The sequence below is a fragment of the Cynoglossus semilaevis genome, chromosome 1 (genome assembly GCF_000523025.1).
Source record: "Cynoglossus semilaevis isolate Cse_v1.0 chromosome 1, Cse_v1.0, whole genome shotgun sequence".
NCBI classification, from domain to species: domain Eukaryota; kingdom Metazoa; phylum Chordata; class Actinopteri; order Pleuronectiformes; family Cynoglossidae; genus Cynoglossus; species Cynoglossus semilaevis.
Genome location: NC_024307.1, coordinates 10,485,072 through 10,508,696, shown reverse-complemented (window position 1 = coordinate 10,508,696; position 23,625 = coordinate 10,485,072). Strand labels below are relative to the sequence as shown.

Genomic DNA, 23,625 nt, shown 5'->3' with positions numbered 1-23,625 from the left:
TCATCAGCTAATCGCTTCCTATAACTTTATAGCATTTCCACTGTTTTATGGAGAATAGCTTTAAGTCTTCTGCCTCCCTCTTTTGTCTTTCTTTCATATGGAATATGGCTAAACGATGCCCTCATCCCCTCCCCGTCCCCATCCAGAGTGGCCTCGGGGCAGCGTAGACAAGGAAAATTAGAGGGGAACTTTCACATAAAAGACCAAGGCTTGGCTGGTTTTAAACTGAGTCAGGTGATGCAAAGGAAAACAGGTACTTGCAGGCCCTTTTCATTTGTGCTGCTGAGTAGTACACACACACACACATATACATACATACATACATATATATACATATATACATACATATATGCACACATATATATACACATACATACATATATATACTTACATACATATATACATATATATACACACACATACATATATACACACACACATACATACATACATACATATATACATATATACATATACACACACATATATATACACATACATACATATATATACTTACATACATATATACATATATATACACACACATACATATATACACACACACATATATATACACACACACACATATATATATAAAGTTTTAATGACAGATATGGGAAAAAAAAAGAAAAACATCCTGGAAATCATTTAACTTTCTTGCCTGTCGCTGTAATCAATTTCTCTTCAGCGTTGGCCTGCTGGAATGTCAGCTGACCACAAAGCCTGCTAGTTAGGTGACCGCATTAAAGTTGCTCTGTTAGGAGACGCTGAATTAAAGAACAGGCCTTGGGCGGGAGGTGGTGAGGATGGGGGTGGTGGTGGTTCTCATGCTGGCCCTGAAACCACCCACTGTTCCCTGTGTGGTTCCAGTGCATGTGGGTGGAGACGCAAGGTGTGTGTGTGTGTGTGTGTGTGTGCATGCGTGTATGCAATTCTTGTGTGCATGAATGCAAATTTGTTTTAACATTGGAGAAAATCGACAGAGAAAAAAGAAAAGAAAAGAAAATGTATCGTACACAGTCATGGTGCATGAAATAATATCTTAAGTGATTAAATCCACGCTCAAACCGTCTTAAGATGATTATTAGCTACGTTATTTACATTTAGACTCTCTGGCCTAATGATTATTCATGTTTTGGTAATCATTTTGCTTGTTTGGCTAAAATAGCTGTTTGTGTTTAATTGTTTGAAGAGTTTGTTTGAGTTTTATTTTCCTAAATGACTGTTACTATGATGCCATGTTTTTAGCTAGTTCGAGGTTAAGCTACATTTTGGTAAACTTTTAGTTTAGTCAGTCAATGGCTAGCATCAATATATGTTTTTTCTGATAATATCTTCAGACAATACCTTTAGCTTTGTGGATTACCTCTAAGAATTAAGACATTTGTAGACGCACTTGTAGCCACCAAGCCATTTTATTTTAGCTAGCAATCTCTGGGTAAAAATGTGCTTATCTTTTGGTAAGCATGTATTAACTTTAATAATTATTAATTTGACCAATTATCATTATGAAAATGAGAGATCTTCTGGCTGTGATCATATAGTTTTTCATCCCCAACACATTTTGTAGCTATAAGCTATTTTTGAATAAAAAACATTTTTCAATTATTTTTTTAACTTATTGTTGTAGCGCTTGTTAGGCTAACGTCTGCACTAACAGCGAATATTTTAAGCAACTGTAATAAATGAATTTCTCATCTTACATGCGCAACATCATATGTTGACACATTTTGTATCATCTTACATGCGCAACATCATATGTTGAAAACAGTTTTAGGCTAAAGGAAACACAAATGACCCTGGACTTCAGGGGCCACATTAAAGTCTAATTTGATGTATGAACTCTCCTGCATGAGTGCGACAGCTCTGAACCTGAGCTGGTCATAACAGACTGTCAGCTGACTTCTATCCCTTCCTCACTGTTTGCTCGAACACAAACTGATCTTTATTTCACGTCAGAAAACAAATATTAAGTGAACGTCTCCCTGCTTTACCTCGGCTACTGTGTATCTGCTTGCCTCATGCTCGCCTCTGTTCCTTCACGTCCCAGATATAATTATAGCCGTCCGGCGGATGATTATATGTTTACTCTGGAAGCTGGCCGACTGCCTGTCCCCAGTCCCTGAGGAGCTGCCTCTCTCAAAGGGGTTCCTCTTGAGAAGCGCCACAAAAGTGGCTTCAGCAATGCTGAAACACGTACGGGATCAGATAGAATGAATCAAGAGAGAGAAGGAAAGAGCGGTAAGAGTGGGAGAGAGAGAGAGAGAGTTAGAGAGAGAGAGAGAGAGAGAGGCAGTGGCAGACTATGTATAGGATCTATTTATTCAGGTCCATTCACCACACCAGCTCTGCAGCTTCTTCTGCTGGTTTTGCAGAGTCTGGCCAAGAAGAGCGGCAGCAGCAGACGAAGGGTGGAATGGGAGGTTTTTCGGGAGTCACAAAATGAATGCCCTTAGAATACAACAATAAATTTATATTTATACAGACATCAATCCAACACGTCTTACTGCTGCAGAGATATATGTGTCAGGCTACCAGAGAAAACAATGCTCATTATTCTTAATTCGTCTGTTGTCTTTTCCACCGCAAAAGTGCTACAAGGAATTAAAAAAAAAACAGGAAAAAGAAATGGAGACCAGGAATAAACGGAATCTACAGGGACGACTTTTATTTAGCTGTGTAATGGTTCCTGTTTGAAATGACAGGATATAAGGAAGAACTGGAACTCTCAAGTCAGAGTGTGGAGCTCTGACACCCTTCCGACTGGATGGTCAACTCAGGAAGAGCTTTAAGGCTTTCTTTTTTAATTCTTGCTGGAAGTTTTTCAAACAATGTAACTGCAAATGGAAACTCATAAAACATTGTTTACGTGTTAGATGTTAGCATGTTAGCTTGCACCCAGGGAAGAATTTAACAACGTTTTCACTGTGTATTCTCTTTAGTTTCTTTAGGAACACTTCAAAAGCCAATCAGGCGACAGTGCCAAGCTGCCTGTTCAACTCTTAGGACAAATACATTTCTAATTCCAACAGCAGTTGCCAAGAGTCTGACATATAAAAAGAAATGTCTTATTTCAGGAGCTCAACTGCTTTATTCTGGGAAGAGAAGTTCCAATATCTGATAATTTTAGCTGAATCCTATCAGAATGTGTCACAATGAAAAAAACAAATTGCCGGATCAACCCGGGACCTCCCACTTTACAAATCAGGCACTGTATAAAATTGTTGCAATGTGACTGAAATACATGAAAGTGCTCTGAGTAAGAGTTATTTAAATTAAAATAAATTTGAAAAATGGATGGAAAAGATGTGTTTATTTCAAATGTGATTTATATTTTTGGATAAATTTAAAAAAAATATATAATAGATTTATTTCTTAATTCATTCTAACAGGTTTTAATTCAACTCTGGTTAAAACAGTTTGGGTTGAAATTAAACGGTAGGACTTGATGAACACAGTTTGGTTCCCTGGTACTGTGTACTTTAAACATTACAAAACCTGACATTTATATGCGTTATCTAAATAAGTTTACATGGATTCAAATCATAGCCGTTTCATTCACATTTTATGACTGCAGATAGTTCTGGTGTTGTGAAGTGTCTTTAATGCCATGAGGTAGAATTACCAGACATCGTCTGCCTGTTGCCTAGCAATATCTATCAATCTAAGCCAAGCTATGCCTAAAATGTCCCTTTAGACCAGGCAAAGGTCATCATTCCACACCTAATTAACCCTCCTCACACAACCACACACACACACACACACAAACACACCCATATATACATTTTCTTTAAAAAAAAAAGCCCAGCAGCTTGTTGATGGTTGATACAGTAAAATGCACTGCAGCGAGGCCGGACCAAAAACATGTGCTTATGTCAGGCTTTGACTTGTTTACAGTTTGGTATTTTTGAAAGGCAGGCAGGGCTGACCTGTAACTGTTAGTTAACCGGTAATCCTCGGGAATTTGCTGCAGCTAATCACGTCAGCCCGTCACACATGCTCAGAACTGCTGGCCCTTTTACTAGGAATGAGAGGTGGGAGAGAAAGAAAAGTTCGCACCAGAGCACCCACAGCAGGAGCATCGGTGTCTACCGAGCTCCGGGTGCGTATAAAGAAACAAATTGTTGCTGGAAACTGGGAGGATGGAAATGCACGCCAGCGAGCTGAGTGTGCAACATTATTTTTGTTAAGCTGTGATCATCAACATGATCTTTGTCTCAGGGGTCCGCAGAGTACACGTGGGTTAAAGGGTTGGATGTTGCACAGCTGGTATATTTGTGGATGTTTGGTTTGAGACAACTCTTTTGGTTTGTTCAGTTACCTCATTTCCTGAATGAGAACAAATAAATAAATACGCACTTGCATAAAGAGACTTTAGACAGCTAAGCACACTCTGGTTTCATCGCCATAATTCGCCCTCTCCCGCCTCTATTTTTGTGAACACACATCAGTGCATGTAAGAGCACACACACTTAGCCACACACACACACACACTCGTACTCCTTTTTAGCTGCAGACATGCAGAAGCCCTCACATCCAGGCTCGCCTCAGAGCTGTCCTTGTAATGGTTGGTATCAGTGCCCTGTGAGCTCGGGAAGGATGATAAAAGCCAGGAGAGCTGGGTTTTATCTGCTCCGCTGAAAGTCTACCATTGACACCATGCACTTTAGAGGAAGTATCACTCAGTAGGAGCATCCATCTGTCCTCTCATCTCCTCACTGACAGTTCCTTTCTCCCGCTGGGGCAATTTTTTTATTTTTTTAAGTTAGCGTCCAAAGACGGAGATAGCTGCAGATTAGTGGTCATTACTAATGCTTTATTCTGATGTTGGACTATTGTTATATTAATAATATCATATACCAAAACAATTATTTGAAATGAAATTTGTTCTTAAATTTTGAAAAAAGTTACAAGAAAGTATTTTACTAACAATACCAAAAATCACTGTATCTCCAAAAATCATTTAAAAACCACAAAAGATTCTTATATCACAAAAATGTAGATACGTCTCCTAAAGAATTAAAATGAGGATTTTTCACAATTTCTACAACAACAATAACATATAATCATTCATTATTTTCTTTTTTTAAAACAAAAAACTATTAGTACAATAAAAATAAGTAAATGTGCTTAAAGCGATAGAAATGTGTTGCTGGTTTTTTTTTTTCATGTATCCAATATGAGTAGAAATTAATCACCTAATCAGTTGTTACACACTTTAAATAACAGGAAACGTATTGAAACCAAATTCCACGGGGTCACGATGGTGTGAAACCTTGCTCACCTACAGCTGCCAATAAGTCGCTCTTGGCGGCAGTGGAGAGAATTTAATTCTTTCACATCACCTACATCACCAAGGGCAACCTTAACAAAAAAAAATCAATCATCGGCAGCGTCCATTTTTATAGACAGACAAAGGGAACAAAACCAGAGTCAGTGGGTTTGTCCGCTGTAATTTGATTGCTGACAAGTGAGGGGAGAACGGTCTGTCAGCTGAGCGACGATACCTAACAAAAGGACAATCTTATTGTAAATGTTGTAGCACTCAATTGCAGGATGATGGGGCGCTGGACAATGGAACACCCAGCAGCTCTGGGCAGGGTGAGGGAATCTCCCCGCGGCTCTCCACAGCAGTAATGACAGCCTAAGTGCCAACAGCAGGTGTCTTCCATTCAACCCAGGGCAGGTTAATCAAATTTCCCCCCTCAAAGTCAATAAACAAGACCTTGTTCACACACTGGCTTATTGTAATCTCCATTCTTAATCGTTCTTAGGCTTCATCCATATCACACTGCTCAACTTGCATGTAAAATAACACCTTCAGCTCTATATACACCTGCTATTTACAACTCTATGGCATGTCACAGCCTTCATCGAGGGTATGCTCAAAAAGTTTGCAGATCTCAATTTTCTTTAACTTAGAAGGGAATGAAAAGTGAGGAATGTCTAGTTTGACAGAGAAGATAGCTGTGAGACAGCCCATAAAACACTGGAACAGTTTGTTGCATTGATGCTAATATATTTAGCACGTTCTCTAGTTAAACCGATCTGTTGTCAACAGCACTGGGTATAAACTAGTCCATCAGATGTCAAAGTTCACCGGCTGTTTGTCGCAGACAGTGCTCTTTTAAAACATTAGCAAACAAACAATTGAACAGCAGCTAACAGTAGTTTTCGCTACATACTAGCGTGTTCTTGAAGGAGTGAGGTGAAGAGTTTTACTATTATGTATTGTGAATCACTAGAAGATGAATAGCAGGAAGACACACTTTTTTTTGCCAATAACACACCACAGTCATTGTAGTTACTTTGCTGCACAATTTTGTCAGTAATAAACAGCGGACTTTGTGTTGTCATGTGGACAAAAATGTCATTTTGACATAGAGGACAAGCAATCTGGGTTTCTCTCTAGCCTATTACAGTGCCCGCCTCTGCATATAGGGGTCAGGACATGGTGCAAATTGAACATGAGGTTTCTAACAATGTTTATATGAATATACATGCCTACAATGTGGACTAACTGCAATAACTGCAGAAGATGGTGTTAGCTTCCTGTTATCACTCTCCTTGGATACTGGCCATTTTCTACACTTTTACTTTTCTTTTTCAGGTTTGTGAGGGACCTTGGGCCAATCAGAGCTTACAACCAAAAACTGTTGGATACACCCTGAGCAGTTTCCCCGTCCATCGTTGGGCCGCATACTTTTCATTCAACCAAATCCCTTAAACCAGACAAAAACCCCGAGCGCTAAAAACATTTGCCATCGTGTGGCCTCCCTGGATACCTTCCATTTTACATATAAAAGCAAAAGCATGTTGGTCCACATAAAAAAACACATATTATAGCCATCCACAACACTGTCTCTACACTGAGTCACTGTACTGTCAGCCACTGCTGGGTCTTCTTTGCGTCCGACATGCTTCGTAAAGGTTGGATTTGGCTTCGACCGTAACCTCCGAGTGAGGAAAACGATCGTCATGTGTTCACACTTCCTGGAGATGAGTGGACATCAGTCCACAAACCAGTCTGTCCCAGGAATCAGTCCTTCCTGGATGAATCTGCAGATTTACTCAGTGTGGGTAGTACTGTCCCGTAAGTGGAAAACATGGTTGTGCAGTTGTGCACGTAATACAGAAATGTTTGCTTTTAAATCTTAGCCTGACCTTTTCCAACCAAAGCCATATTTCCATTACATTTTACGAGGACATTTAAAAAACAACATGATTTTGGCTTAAACTCGCTGCCTGTATTTCTAAGTCTTCTACGTCCCAAGCAAGATTATTCAAATGATTTGATCTTATGTATTATCTTACTGTTACTGAATGATCCAACATGTTATTGTGACCGACAGATGATGACCAAACAGACTCTTAACTCTAGTTTGATAATTGTATACATAGAACAATACTGACTTCCTCTGTTAATGCTAACTAACCCCTGGGCCTCTGTTTCGACAGACTGTTCTCACGGCTCTCTCACCCTGGTTTTCCATTCTAGCAGTTAATTTATTTTTTAAACATGGCAGAAACACATAAGTACTTGTACTAACGCTAGTACTTGATGCTATTTCCTTCAGAGAAAATTCACATTAAAGTACCCAAAAAAAGAACTCTTGTATTGTAATTTCCCTCATACTATGTGGTAAAACAAAACACAGTTCCCATAGTAACCAAGACTCGTGACACTGTGACTCACGAAATGCAGTTCGCAAGTTAAACTACTGAGCTACAGCCACACTGATTGGTAACCTTTCAGTTTTTTTATTCTTCTTTTCAGTCAAGAAGTTGTTACACCATCCATCTATACATCCATCCATCCATACGTCTATTAACCCATCTATCCACCAAACCACCAGCCATGATGGTGAATTACAGGGGTTGGTGGACTAATGGATAGATCCATCCAACCATCCAAGGTGGTTGGATGCATCTATCCATTTCATGAATAGATGGGTGGGTTGATGTGGATGTATGCAATGTTAATTAACTGGATAAATCAATGGTTTTGTGGATAATGGGAATTTTTCTACTTTGGATTTTTTTTTTTTTTGGATGACATGACATTCAAAGAGCAGAATGACTTCAAGAGACTGGAGGTTTGTTTTTTCATTTAGTAAAAAAAAACTGTAGTTTTCATATCAGAGTATCATGATGACTTGGTCAAAAATAGATTCTCTTTCTGGTAAGAGTTAGTTTGTGAACTTTGTTCATTTAAAAAATAAAGTGCCTGAACCAGCAGCCGGAGGACTGAGATGAGGTAGAACCAGTTGGAAAGATTTCCTAGCTGTGTCTAATAAAGCTATACAACCAGACTGGAGGCAAACACTTAACCCTTCTGTGCTGCTCGTGCTCGTATTTACACTTCATAACACAAAGGACAGAACTCTCCCTGCGTTCTGTGGAAGTGAATAGTTTGGGGTGCAGTTAGAGGATGATGGATTTGCAGAGATGCTTGGTAAAAGTTCATTTTTTTCCCCCTAAAAAATCTGTCAGAAATTACTGTAATCCCCTTGTGAGCTCACGGCCCATCCTCTGTATTATGTTATCTGTTATGTGCTACATGTTGTTGCCATTCTTTCTCTGCGTCATCTTAACTAACACCAGTCTCCGAAGCTCGTGTTCCATCTTTAACCAGAGCCAAGTAAACAACTCCTTATGTTAAAGGAGGAGAAAAGACTGCCCAGAGCCGGCAGGAATGTCGGAGAAAAAGCTTTTACCAAATGAGAGAAACAAGGAGAGCGGACGACAGGAGGCAAAAAAAAAAAAAAAAAACCCCCCCCACCCCCGCCGACCAGAAACCCAGCCCCGGGAAGGGAACCCAAGGGAGGAAAAAAAAAAAAAAAAACCTCCCACACCACGGCCGTACAGTAAACCAGTCCAGTGAAGTGAACCTGTACTCTGTGTTTAAACAGGCAATAAGCAAAACGGGGGAACATGAAATGATATCTCAGCACATTTATCTTGATAAGAGCAGAGGATGTTGAGGCGTAATAGGAACAACATGGCTGGTAATGAGAAGAACAAGGTCTGATGGAGGAGTAGACCTGGATTACCAACATTCCTCTTGATGGCTTTTTGTGGAGGTAAAAAAAGAAAAAGAATAGGCCTCTTTCCTTTATTTGATTTTAAAGGCTGTGGTTGAAGAAGGAAAGAGGGAGGACGGATAAATGCATGTTTCATCAGGGCTAAATATTTCCACCCTGTGAAAAATGCCGGAAAGCAAACACAAGCCAGATTGTGGAGCAGTGGTAGGACGACTGTGGGTATTTGTTTACGTATTGCTTTGTGTGTGTGCGTGTGTGTGTGTGCAAGCCTTTGCAAATAAATACCAAGGCTAACCACTCGCCATGGCAGAGCAGGTGCTTCTAAAAGGATTGTAGCCTAATGTTACTGTTTACCAAAGCTGCTTCCCAGGCTTTTACTGCGAACAATAACAAGAGCAGGGATAAGGAGGAACAGACCGTGGATGAGGAGTGAAGAAACTCAGGAGGACAGTCGGAAAAAGGACCCGTTACCGGAACCGCTGGCAAATTAACGTAGAGGCTTTTCGACAGACGTGAAGACTCGTTTCATCTCGTACTAAAACAACTGCCTCTCTCTCTCTTTTCTGGATGAAAAAAAGTTTGCTAATTTCATGCTCATCTCGTTCAGGTAGACCCTGAGTGACCACGTGCCCCCCTTTGCCATGGACTGCACCAGGTTTGGACATTTTATTTCTGAGTTGTTCCAGAAAAAAAGAGGAAAAAAAAGGACAATCTGGAAGTCAATGCAAACATTGAAATTTTAACCAAACATGAAACCTGTTAAAGTCATCCCCTGGAATTCCACTGGAATTCTCCAGGTGCATAGATGGGATTTTTGAACGACTATACAATTACTATAATAATCTTAACAGATACACACAAACATATATATATATTTTAATTTCTTTAGTTTTATTTCTATTAATTTTTTAAAAATATTTTTTAAACGGAGTGGGTTTTTTAAAATATTTTTCTGTCTTTTTTATATGTTTCCGTTTAACAGCGGGAATTCCTACATTCATGTAAAACTTGAATGCACCATTAGTTGTAGCACAGAAACATGTCCCTCCTCTGTTTTCATGTTTGTCACCTTTTGTAGGGACGTTGAAGGGGTGGAGGTGGGGGGGGGGTCGAGGTTATTATGAATTTTGCCCTCCGTCCCTAGTACCATATGCACTCATTAAATTCTCTGATGGAAACACCGTGGATTCACATGTGATGGACTTACACGCAAATATTTAAACTTCTTTAATTTCCTTTGTATTTTCAGTGCCGTGTTGTCGTGAATGGAAGATCGGCTCTTATTTGGTTTGTACTAGTTCAAATTAAATCATATCAAAACTGAACTAATTTTTTTGTCCCTGACTTGGGAAGGCAGTGATTTATTTCCTATTACATGCCGATGTGTCCTTGGTATGACACTTAACTCTTGGTTTCTCATCATACCCAGCCACAGGGGGGCACAGCCTGTCTTCTCTAGATGCTGGCCCAAATATCATTGGTGGATTATCCACTACAGCGCTCCCTGAAGACAGGAGCAGCTGAAAGTGATTCTTTCCCCAGTCCTAATGGAAAACAAAAACCTGATCTAATGAAGCAGAAACTCATTTCCGTGGCTCTGGTTGAAGTTAGGATGAAATTATGAATTGTAGTTTAGGTTTAGATTAAGGTTACAGTCAGGCATGTTTACAGTTAATGTTAGGGATAAGGTTTTATTAAATGAATGGATGTACAGTCAGGGAACAGCTGTGATGGTGACACAAACACACTGATGCAGATCAAGGAAGAGTTCACAGTTCCTGGTGTTAGCTTTAGCCAGTCTCCTGGTGTAACCACAAAGCAAGCAGCTCTCTCACATTTTTGGAATGACTCCCATCTCTCTCTCTCTCTCTCTCACCATGAGTCTTTTTAATTATTGTTGAACTCCTTGCAGCAGACCTGGGATATTTCCTCCCTCCCTTCCCCGTTCTCTCCCCCTTGACGAGGCCCTTCTGCTGCATCACTGTCGGAAACAGAGGTGAGATCAAGAGACAGCAAATCACTGGTGAGGCAGTGGGAGCTACTCCCTCCCGTACTCACTCATCTGGCCTCCATTTTGTTTTCTTTAGATGTTATCTTCATGTTCATACTGCTCTGCAATCAAACAATAAAGTGGCCAGATTAAGGGAGGGGCGGGAGGGGGAGGGAGGAGGGATGCAGCTGCCCTGTGAGTGGATTTAGGTGTTTAAAATAAACAGGAGTTGTAAGATGAGAACTGTTAATTTTCCTCCACGCTACATCACCCGTTGCCAAGTCCTTATTTCATAAACAAGATTAAATATCGCCTGATGTCATCACATCCCAAGCTCCCTGACAGCAGCACCAGTATACGAAAACAAAGTAATATCTTAGAAAGTGTAAAGTTGAAATTTTAATCTGCTGCACCTCGGGGAACAGTAGCAGTTTGTAGGTAATTTTGACGTCTTTTTCTGTTTATTTCATGGTTTGTTCCAGGAGCAGAGTGGCGTCGGCGTAAATCTAAGAGAGACAAGGTGTGTCCAGAACATGGAGCATGTTTTTTTTTTAATCTTTACTGAAGAAATTAGCATGGAGGTACAGTGGCGCTGCGGTAGATCTCTTGTCTGCCAACAGGAGGCTCTGGTTTGATAACACCCAGTCCCCAAATCCAAACTCAACCCAAAGTCGATAGAAGTACAGGAGTGAGTGTTGCATTATGGGTGAACAGCTTTTTATTTTTAAGATAAAAGGTATGTAGTGGAAATAAAAAAGTAACCGAAGTTAATGTATATTTGGTAAGTATAGGCCACTCAGTGGTTGGATAACTTGCCTTACAGCAAGAAGATCACTGGTTCAAACCCTGGTTCTTTCTGTATGCAGTTTGCATTTTCTTCCTACGTCTGTTTCCAGAATCAGTGTCCCTGTTTACAGCATGTTGTCAAAGTTAAGGGCATTTGGCCTTTGGTATCTGATTGGACGGGCTACAGCTGTTTCTTTTCCAATGTTCGATTTTGATATTTTGATCAATATCGGACTGACCCTGATCCCAGTACTGAGCCATCCGTACTCCAAACTGACCATAGGTGTGAATGTGAGTCTGAATGGTCGCTTGTTTCTACATACAGCCCTGGATGGACTGCAGAGTCATCTGTGTTGTAATAGTAGTAGATTTAATGAGAGCGGGGTGAAATATTAGAGGAGCACTGAGTGGAACAGCCTGGTGTGACTTCACACAGCAGCTCATTGGTTGAGAAATATGGATTGTTAACACACGCTTTAGGTCATGGAGACGCCTGAGAAAAAGTGACATCATGGAAAAGGGCAACCGTTGCTCTGTGAGGTATGGAGCTCTGCCTTAAAATCAGGGCTTGAAGTGCGTTCCTGGACTTTCCCCATGAAATAAATCAGATCTGAATCTCCAGACCTGCTTGTCTTTAACAACATCATGTAGTAAGGCAGTTTAACTCTAACTAACTAATCTCTCTGTAAGAAGACCAACACAAACAAATGTCACTCTGGACATTTTCCAGACTTTTTTCCTCCTTGGCAGGATCCTGGCTTCAAATGTCTGGAAAATGTGATTGAGCCCATGTAATAATACAGCAGGAAAACGCTAAGTTAGCAAGTGTTCCACGCCTGCATGCTCGATTTAGATGCCACCTCTCACCTGAATGTTCCAAAAACTCTCCTGCTGTTGTGAGCAGTTAACTCAGATGATCTCCAGCTGCGTTCTCCATGTGTGAACAGCAAACTTCACAACATGTCTGGACCTAATTTTCTGGACATTTTCCAATGCTCACATCTGTAAAAATAGCCATTAGTTTCTGTATTTGTTGTTTTGGTCAGCGTTTCTGTTAGTTGTAATTATGTGGAACAAAATTAAGTCCAAAGCAGTTCACGAGGATTTTCCAAATTATTATTTTTTTTATGTTGGACACAATTCAAAAGTGCAAATTGCTGACTGACTTAAAGCTACACCTGTAATTTTTAATTAACTTGCCGTCCATATCTTTATAAACTAATTTAGTATATAGATAGAAATCCATTAGGTTTCCTACAATAATATATATGAATACACAAAAGAAACAAACGTTGCTAAAGTTTAGGCTGGAGTTAGCAAAGTTTAAAAAGTAGCAAAAAAACTATTGAAAGCAGTAGACAACACAACAAAATAGGACAGATTTGCCAAAAACAAGCCAATAAAAGAAAAAACAGATTATGGCAAATTAGCAAAACACTGAGTGTAAGCAATACAGCAATACAGCATACAGATCATATTATTTACAGAAACATGCATACAAAAAGTCTCCACTAGACAATAATAAAAAAAAACTATTACTATTGTTAATAGTTTAAAAACAACAACTGCTGTAAATCACCGAAAGATATTTACAAAAAATAAGAAAAAAAAAAAAGTTAAATAGTTCAACATGTATATTTATATATGCATATGTATATTTCACTAGAAAAGATACAACTGCTACGACTCCTCAAAAGATAAAAAAATAAAATAAAATCTGTTGATTTCTAAGTTTAATTGTTGGCAATAACAAAGTTTGTAAGAAAGAACTTTCAGGCCTCATAAAAGTCCTGCAGGTGCAACGGTCCCCCAGACCTGATCCCCCCACTTATTCATTTTCTAAACTTGAATGTTTATTAAAATCCTGCAGCTGGGCTCAGTCATGTGTATCCATTTTCTGGATAACAGGAGGAATGTATCACCTGCAGCTGATGCTCAGCTGCACCTCACCTTCCAACTTTATCACTTTAGACTCAGTTAAATCACCATTACGACGGCTGCCATGTCTTCCTGCCCAATCCCACCTCCCCTCTCTCTCCTCCCTTGTGTTTCTCTGCCATTGTTTTTTTTTTCTCCCTCTTGATTTCCTCCAGTCTGCCCCACGGAGACCGAGCCAGAGCACCTGCAAGTGCTCACTTTGAAAGATGTTGCAGGCCCAAGAATGCACGCAGTAAACACACGAGAGCTGTATTTATAATAAATCAGCTTTATGGCCCTCTGATGGAGGTGATATCTGTGAAATTTATGCTGGGAGACCTCACCGTCCTTAGCAAAACAGCTGCGAGATAGCGCTACACCCCAGCCACCCACCCCCGACACTACCGTCACCCCGCCATCTCCTCCTCACCACCACCACCGCCACCTCCTCCCCGCCCCACCCCTCTGAATAGCCTGGTCTGACTCGGGTTAGAAAGCCCAACACAGTCCTCTCTATGTGGTGGGGCCTGCGGTCCCTGGAACGGTGAAGTCCAGACTGAAATAGAGTGTGGGCAGCTGTGGCGGTAGTGGGTAGCAGTGTGTGTGTGTGTATTTGGGAGAGTGTGTGTAGTCATACATGTATTTAATGCAGGCAGGGTTGCACAAATAGCGAAAGCTTAGTGAAAGAGACTAGAAGAGAGTTAAAAAGTTACAGGGCGGATCTGGGACCAAACACCTAAATGACAAACTATTGTAACCTCGTTTCACATGCTAACTCATTAGAACTGGATTATCTTGACCAACGTATCGACAATGTAGTCGTTACTTACCTTCAATCGGTGTGTTACCAACACAGCTTCAAATACCAGGTTTGATTGATATTTATACACATCTTTAAAAAGTCTCATAAAAGACACTGCAGACACGATGACCTGGCGTTACCTCAGTATAAATTGACCTTGACTGTATGCTGTGGAGGAGACGGCCTGTTGAAGCCAGCGTTATTGACTCGTGTCCATTTGTGTATGTCGTAGGCAACGGAAACCAAAATGTCTAGTTGTTGCCTATGACCTAACTGCTTCACGTAGTGTTCCAGGTTAAATGTTATATATAAAAATAATAATAATTGAGTCCCTTATTCATCCCACAATGGGGAGATTCACACTGTAAGTCTTTGCAACCAACACGACAGCATTAGGGATATGTAAGGACTAACCTACGTAAGAGTGTGACTACTTTAGACCAACACAAACTCTCTGTTTCTGGGTAAAATGGACAAAGTCAAATCAGAATCTTGCAAAACTTTCCAACCACTGTCCTGCAAGAACCTAACAACACAAAACCAACAGTGTCTGAAACCCAAAGTACGAATATTTGGCAACAAAAGTTGGCCAAACAGATGCACACGAAATAAAACCGATTCACTACTACACACACACACACACACACACACACACACACACACACGTACTCCAACGTACACTCCCTTGATCCTCCAGCCCTCTTCAGACCAGATGGTTCATGTCACCGTTGGCCAGTGGACAGAAAACAAATTTAAAAGCGATGATGTCACAGCCGTGCCTGCGCCTTACGGTTTCACCTTACAGAACCCATTCCCATCATTCCATGATGAAAGGTGACCACCCGCCATTATTTGGTTTTCAACAGATGCAGGCAATGATAACAACGGCTGAGGCCTCAGTGCTGCGACGTGTTCTTAAAGCCTTTAAAAAAAAAAAAACTAGAGCTGCACAAGATCAGGACCCAAAATAAACCAAACAAACAGTGACTTATTGTGATTTGCTCTGATCTCATCTCCTGCTCACCACGACGCCAAGAAGGGTGCTGCAGCTTCTGTAAATGTTTGGTGTCTTTTTGTCAACAACTCCTCTTGGACGTGTTTGCTTAATTGACATCAGCGTGACACAGAGGCAGATGAGCTAACCTGAGTTTGGGTGAGTCACTGTGATTCATGTAATACCAAATATAGGGACAAAACTGGCATCACCCACGCTTCAGCAGACACTGTGTGAAGTGCCTGAGAGCGTGGCACAAGATTAACATTGAAAAGTAGACGACAAATCGATGCAACGTCATTCTAGATATTGGAGATACTGACGTCACTGACACCAGGTTTTGCTCAATTCTTCTGTATTGTTTTGTCGGCATGATGATGTAAAAAGATTTCCAGAATATTGAGTGCAATATAAGCCACACCCACTAAATTTAAAAAGAAAAAATAATTGTCCATGTACAAAGTTATTCAAGACACTAGACCCACTGGGATCTGGGGACTAGGTGGTTTCAAACCTAGAACCGTCTGTATGGCAGGTCTCCTTGTGCTTCACGTCCCTGGTCAAGAATGAACACCTTTTGCCTTTCCATCATCACGGGTCACCATGGCAATAGTTCACATACTGATTTGACAGTTTTCATGCCAAAGATGTTTCTAAGCAAACCAAACTGGGAGAAATTGAGGAAAAGACTGAATCGAACTCTTAACCTACACAGAAAGTGGGGAACCCAAATAATATGCCCTGTAGCCTACCTTTTTTTTTTTTTTTTTTTTAGGATTACCCATGTTTTAAGGTGGAATATTTAATAATAACCTATTTTTAATTGGATTTTTAGGACGGTAAGATTTTTTCTGGCATTCATAAAATCTGGATTTCCTATATCAACAGTAACATTGAAATACATCAGTTCCTGGTACTGACCTTTGTTATTTTTTATTTTTATCTGTTTAGCAATAGCTTTGGATTATGATCAGATTTTGCTAAACCAATGAAGACGTGTCTTTGGTAACATCTCTTGCAACTGGAAAAAGGTTTATATGTCTTGACTGTGTAAAAATATAACTTGTAGAAATAAATAACTAAACAAACTTGGTGGGTATTTTGGTTGGTGTTTGGTTAAGCTCTTGTCAGAGCAGAGGCAGAGCAGCTGGAGGAATTTGGACTCGTTACCTCAGTTTTACTAAAGTCTTGGCGATGCTTCACTGCGGAGGAACATGTGCTCGCTTGTATTTGATTGGCCAATTAAGGCGAGGATGTGCCGAGTTCCAAGATTAAGCTCTTTTTAAAAAAAATAGAATTAATAAGGATGTGACCTTTACGTTCAGGAAGAAAACAACACAACAACATGCTTTGGCATAAGATGAGAGAGTTTATCATCACTGCCAACCTTTGGATCAGGTAGGATTATTAGTATTCACTAACCACACTTTATAGTAGGAGGAGAGGAAGCAGAGAACTCACAAGAACCATGGCGTGACTTAACACAAACCAGTGTGAGGATGGATGAAAAACACAGTTTCCCTTTTTCCCCCACTTTTGCGTCTCCTCTCGTTCCTCCTCTGATGTTCTCACCTCGTCCCTCCTGCTGCGACTGTGGGTGGGGTCACAGTACTAGAAAGAAAACTGGCGGAACAACGTAACAAATTTGGCTGTTAACCCAACATCAGCCGCTACCATGTTTGAGCAGCTGCCACGGGGACCGACGGACTCCCACAGCAGGGATTGGTCTTCCTGTCTCTCACACCTTCACCTCCTGAGATGAGGAGGACGCCACAGCGATCGGAAGGTTGTGAACTCAGGAGCGGAGAGAAGAGAGTCAGGGAAGGAAGTTAATTCATATGCACGTGTTCTTTTAAAGAATTTAGGAAGTGTTCTGGTCAAAATCACATTTTGGATAATATGTTTATGGATCTCTCTCTCTCTCTTTTACATCCTACTCCCGGATATCCTTGCTCGTATAAATAAACAAAACATTTCGAATGCGTCCTCAGATACAATTAAACGACAGCCAAAACCACAAAAGTGGAATAAGATTTCATAACAACACATGCATCATTATCCTGGCTAATATCACTAAAACTGTGGGATTTTAATTGAGCTTCTTTCCAGTAAGCGTTCATTCCATGACTCTGGTGGAAGCACATTTGGTTCTCTGTGAAAAGGATATGCTGTTTGCATGCATGAGTGCAAAAATGTCCTGTTTGTGTTTTGGATACGACGGAGGGATACTGATGCACATTTTGTATATAAAACACCAAGGCATAACTGGGACTACAGACTGCCCGTGATGGACTCAAGCCCCTCTTGGCTCTCAAAACCAGGATTTTCTGCAGATTTCTAATTTGTTTTTAGTTTTTATTAATTTCATGACCTGACATTTGTTATTGTTTTGGATAGAGGAAATAACTCATTGGGATTTAATAGAGACCAACAAGTGTTTGTGTTTGTGTCAACTGTCAATGTCTGAGGCCTTATAGAATTTATTATAAAAACAAATCAACTTCAAAAAGCTTCATTTTAAAAATATTTACAATATAATAATTAAAATATAATAAAAACAATTTAAGCACATGTTGAAGCTCATTTATGCCTAGGCTAACTTTGAGGTATTTCTCTGCTATCGTTTAGCTAGTTTTCGACTAGCCATTTTGATATTTCATTGGCTAACATTTAGGTATTTAGAAAAAGTTACTTTTTTATCATTTAAATATATTTGTAAATAGAAATGTTTCGATTAGCATTTTAAGCTAACGATGCGCTATATTGCCTTTAAACTACAGTAGAGCAGTTTGCATGAGACAGGTAAACAAAATAATTTAGTCAAAGTCAACTTTATTCTCAAACATGCCATACATACAGGACATATGGCAGAATGAAATTGCAGCCCTCTCAGATTTAATAAGAAAAGCTGTGACCCAGTTTGTCCCTAACATCTCAACCTCAGTCGCCTCGTTGTGCGTTTGTTCCAGCTGCAGCCTCAACTATGTATTTGCAGTAAAACAAAATCTTAACATCCCTGACTCACTTCATGTTCATCAACCCTCCGTTTGTTTGTTTGTTTATTTATTTTATTGTCTGCGGAAAATTTGTGTCACGTCAACTGGCCCAGGGGAGCGGTGGTGAGGCACAACGAGCAGAGAAATGTGGCTTCACTTAGCTTCATCCATTAGAGTGTCTCAGACACTGCAGCGGGTCAGTCGGACTTCTATTGCCATACTTTTGTTTTTTTTAATTGTAGCTTTATTTGCCCTGAACCCGTGTTTGTTTGTAAAAACTGCAAAAACGTTTTTATGGCGAAACCAAACTCACCCTCGTCTCCCAATGAGCTGGCATTCCTCACCGAAGCATTCTTTCACCAGGATGCTCGATTAGAGGTGGAATTACAGATAATATGACTAAGAAGGCTTTTAAGGGCTTCCCAGAAGTCGGAAGTAACATCCGGCCCAGTACTTTTATCAGACTAGGAATCTCCTGAAGCTCACCTTTAAGGACGGCCTGTTAATCCTGTAATGAACCGGACTCCTAGGGTTCTTACTAATTTGAATCACTTCAGCACAGATGACAATTAAAATGTTATTTTGGTGATACATCTTGATGTAGACTCTGAAGAAAATCCAGTGTGAGTCACACACTGGGGAATTGTTAATTAGTGAGATGAACGGACTGTAGTGTTTGTGCACATGTACAAACACACAGTAGCAGAGTGTCACTCAAGCTGAATAAAAAAAATAGAAAAGAGCTGTATTTAAAATTTAACGTTTCTTGGTACATTTTTAGCTAATTTGCTAACATTTAGTATATTGTAGCCTGACAGTCATTTTCAACTATATTTGTTTGGTTTTGACTTTTTAAAACCTAAAAGTATTTCCTCAAATTCTCTGCAAACGATAAAGCATCTTCAGTGTTAGGAGTTAGGAGTTCAGGAGTTAAATATCATGTTTGAAATGACTGTTTTGAGATTGGTCAAACCTGAAGTGTCTTTGATTGGCCCTTAAACACAGTCTGGTCTTTCACATGAGTAACACTATTACAGACACCGACAAAAATATTAGGACATTTCAGGAACTTTGTCAACAAACAGGAAAATATCTCTTTTACATCAAGTCCTTACAGACAACATGGCAGAGGGAGAACTAGTCCAAGGTGTCCATTGGCAACAGTGCGTACACACATACAGTAGGCCTGTATGGCGTATGTTATGTTAGTGTGTCTGTGTGAGCCTATGTGGGGGTAAACTGTATCCCACCCCTGAGCTTCAGCTCTCAAATCAAAGCCCTCAAAGTAAACAGTGCACTGCCAGAGGACCTTGTTTATCAAATCTGCAATTGCACACATAGAGCGAAATGACCTACAATTACAAGCCCAGCTAGAAATTAAGTTTTCAGTCAGCCGTCCAGAAAAAGATCATAGGATATCCTGCAAAAAGAAGGAGGGATTCTTCAGCGGCCCGATGCTTTCCTCCTCAAACACCGTGGCCGCTTCACAGTCTTGCTTTTTAGTTTAAACGGGAAAAAAAAGTTACTTTTAAGTAGACTGACAAATTAAAGTTGATGTGTACAGTTTATGTCACATCACAGTCATTTCTGTAGAATTTCCCAAACAACCACAAGAAGCTCATACTTCCAAGAGCCGGAGCTTTGTTGCTACCAACTTGTTCCGACCACTCCTTAAATGTCAACCGTTCCAGCAGAAGCAATTACATGCAGCTTCCCCCCAAAAGCAGAGCCAAGAGTTTCTTTCTCTTTCTCTTTAAAGTGTGTAAAATTCCCTCCTAGTTTAATTATGTGGTGCTGGGTGGAACCTGGAGGCCACTCTCTCCTCTCCACTCCGCTCCGACCTAAGTGCATTTTCCATGGCACAGGCGTGCGACACACGGGTTCCCACAGAAGGATCGGAAGCGCCGCAGATCTGAAAACCTGGGTTACAGCATTCCTGGATCTGTTGAGCAGCGCGGTGACCTAATCGCCTGACCACCTACCGCTCCGTGCCAAATCCCGAGCAGCGGGCCAGACACCCCTGAGAGTAACATCCGACTGCCCGGTGAAATATTACGTCAGGAGTGAGTCAGTGTGGACACTGAGACTGAGAGTGGGTCTGAGACAAACACAGGAGCTGTGCTCAGACTGGATTAGAGCTGGTGAATAAACTGTAGCACAGAGAGGAAACCTGTCACTGCTGGCAGCCGTGTAATTCAGTTTATACTGTTACAGTACATTTAACAGACACGCTGAAAGACTGAAGTCACCAAGGAGACCGTTCCTAACATCAGACAGAGGAACAGAGCACAGCAGAAATACGACAAAAATACAGAAACGAAGGCAATTTCAATATAAATCTAGAGCCAGTGCTGATATGCCAAACTCAAGGCCCGCAGCCCACATTTGGCCCATCTTATAATCTTATGTGGCCCATCACAGCTTAACATACATGTAAGGCAGCTGTGATAACCACAACACCATGGGACCAATAACACACTATAACAACTGTTATGGTATTAAGCACGAAGATTTCTGAAGTAATGGGTCTGCAGCCATATTTTCTCTGTCCTTTAGTTTCTTCTAGAAGCTACTGTTGTGTCCATTAGCTTCCAGTGAAGCCAATGATATCTGAAGATATGTATGTGTACATATTTTAACAGGCTACTGTATTTGAAGGATATGTATGTGTACATATTTTAACAGGAGTGATTCATTAAGTCAAATTCTTAGATTATCAGAGACTCTGCATTTATTTCCAAGTACATTTACATATTTGACTTGAAAAAAGTGTTGACATCACATGTAGAGTCTAGCTAACATTACTGTAACGTTGGCTGTAATGAGTGACTGAGTTTTTAATGTGGGGCTTGGGGACCAGACTGGGACACGGTTCATGATACTGACAACAAAGGAGGAGAAACTGAAGATGTCACTGAGACCAGGAGGGTCGGTAAGTCTGTGACTGACTCTAAGACCGTCAACTGGACTGTGATTGTGTACTGTAGACTGATTGAACCTTTGATACATTCTACAAGCCACCGACCGTCACAGTGACTGATACCCACCAACACATACATCATCAGTCTGTTTAAGCAATACATAAAACAACTATTTTATATCATATTAAGTAATGATTTATTTCAATCCAAGCCCACAAATTAAGCAAATTGAATATTTTATCGTTTGACAGACATCTTCATATTAAGTAATGATTTATATCAATCCAAGCCCACAAATTAAGCAGATTGAATATTTTATCGTTTGACAGACATGTAAAAAAGGTCCATAGAAACTCACCAAGTCGACGTGACGATGAAACCCCTGCTGTGCTGTGTGTCGGCTGTGATGGAGTTACGGCTGTCAAACCCGTCATTTTCCATTGTTATTGTCTGTTGTTTTTTAAATCACTTGCTGTTTGGCAGCTGTCGCTTTAACCACGTCCAACTGAGAACTCCGCGGTGATTTAGCCCGTCTGCTCGTTCAGTTAAAGTTGAGTTCAGTCCATCATTTCTGTCTTGAACACATTCTGAATAAAATCCAGTCCAAAACTGACCAATTAGGGATAATGTTCTCATTAAGAGCTTTTCACATCCACCTGTGCATCCAAAACAAACATGGCGGAACACCTGTTGTGATTGGTTGACATCAGCCAGCCCCGCCCACTAGGTGCACAGATTGGTTCATTTTACTCTGACTCCGGTTGGTCTGACACGCCCCTTCTGTAGAAACATGGTAGAATTCCAAGGATTAGGAACATAAACATAAGTAACAAGTATTTTCCTGTGCAATAACTCACAGCGTCTGTAATACAGATATTTGATTTTTGTTTTTATAATTATATATTTGAATTATATTTTTATTACTACTATTATACATGAAGCCATGTCCAATTTTCTGCCCTTTGTCAATGCAACATGACAAGATTTCCCCAGTGTGGAATCAATAAAGTTTAATTGAATCTAATCTAAATCTGAACAAATATTTTTAGGAAACATTAAATATAAATTATTATATGTATTAATATATAACATTAATTAATTGCATTACATAAATAATTTTGAAAATCCACCACATTTTAAATAATATCAATTAAAGCGGTTACAATAGTTGGCCTCTGAGAAGACCGGCTAAATTGTGGGGAGAGGAAAACATTTCAAGCTCCTTCAGGGAAAAGGACAAATGTCAGATGAATATCAAACATGAACCACATACATTAATCTGCCCTGCTATTACTGTTGAAGGCTCACTGTGATCAGTGCAGTAAATTTGGAAACCAGTGACTAAAAACAAGCTGCTCTTTGACAAAAGTCTCCGTCTGCTGTGTCCAGCTGTTGTGCTGTGTTGACATTCCAAAAAAGAATTCCTTGACAAATATCCATGCTGGAGAACCAGGCCTCGATAAACAAATCGCTCTCTCCTAATAAATCAATTCTTGTTGCTTTTATTGGTGTTTTGACGTGAGCGTCAGGCACATCATCAGTCACTGAGGTGATTTCACAGCATGTGTGGATTTCTCCCCAAAACTGTGGCACTGCTGATGAATATATGTATAACATAACGATGTCTATACAGTCACAGCATTGGGCTCTGTTTGTACTGCAATACATCAGATGTATTGGTGCTAACCTTATAATGAGTGATTATAATTAGTAGCTCTGACGTGTAATTATTTGATTAGGAATTGTTTGCGTGTGGGAAACATCTTCTGCCAAAAGTTCCTCAATTTTTTTTATGTTGTTGACACACTTCATTTATTTATTTATTTCTTCATTTATTTTCAACAGCTATGTACAGTATTTGCATTCACAGTAAATTCACAAATATAATTTTTTAATGGTCTCAACACAATTTACTTTTAGACTGATGTTAACTGGAGGCCACAGCTGGGGGTCGAACCCCTGACCTTTGTGGAATTAAACCTCTCTCACCACTTGCTAACTGTTCTTGAAAAAAAACCCAATCTTATTAAGAAAAACCCCAAATCAGTGTTAGAAATGTGTTTATCAACTCGAGGCCCACGGGCTGAATCCGGCCCAGCAGACTGTCCAAACCGGCCCACGGCTGGATTCTAAAATAAACATCAAATCATAAAATTAGAGAAAATTTTGATTTTT

The 23,625-nt window shown here is 40.1% G+C and overlaps 1 long non-coding RNA gene across 1 annotated transcript; it reads right to left on the bottom strand.

The window, feature by feature from the left end:
- Positions 1 to 10,706: 10,706 nt before the first annotated feature.
- LOC107988611 (uncharacterized) lies at positions 10,707 to 22,181 on the bottom strand. The gene is made up of 3 exons (XR_001760109.2): positions 21,809 to 22,181; positions 11,103 to 11,156; positions 10,707 to 11,025 (listed from the first exon to the last, which is right to left on the bottom strand). It is a non-coding gene; the product is annotated as an uncharacterized LOC107988611 (long non-coding RNA).
- Between the last annotated feature and the right edge of the window lie 1,444 nt (positions 22,182 to 23,625).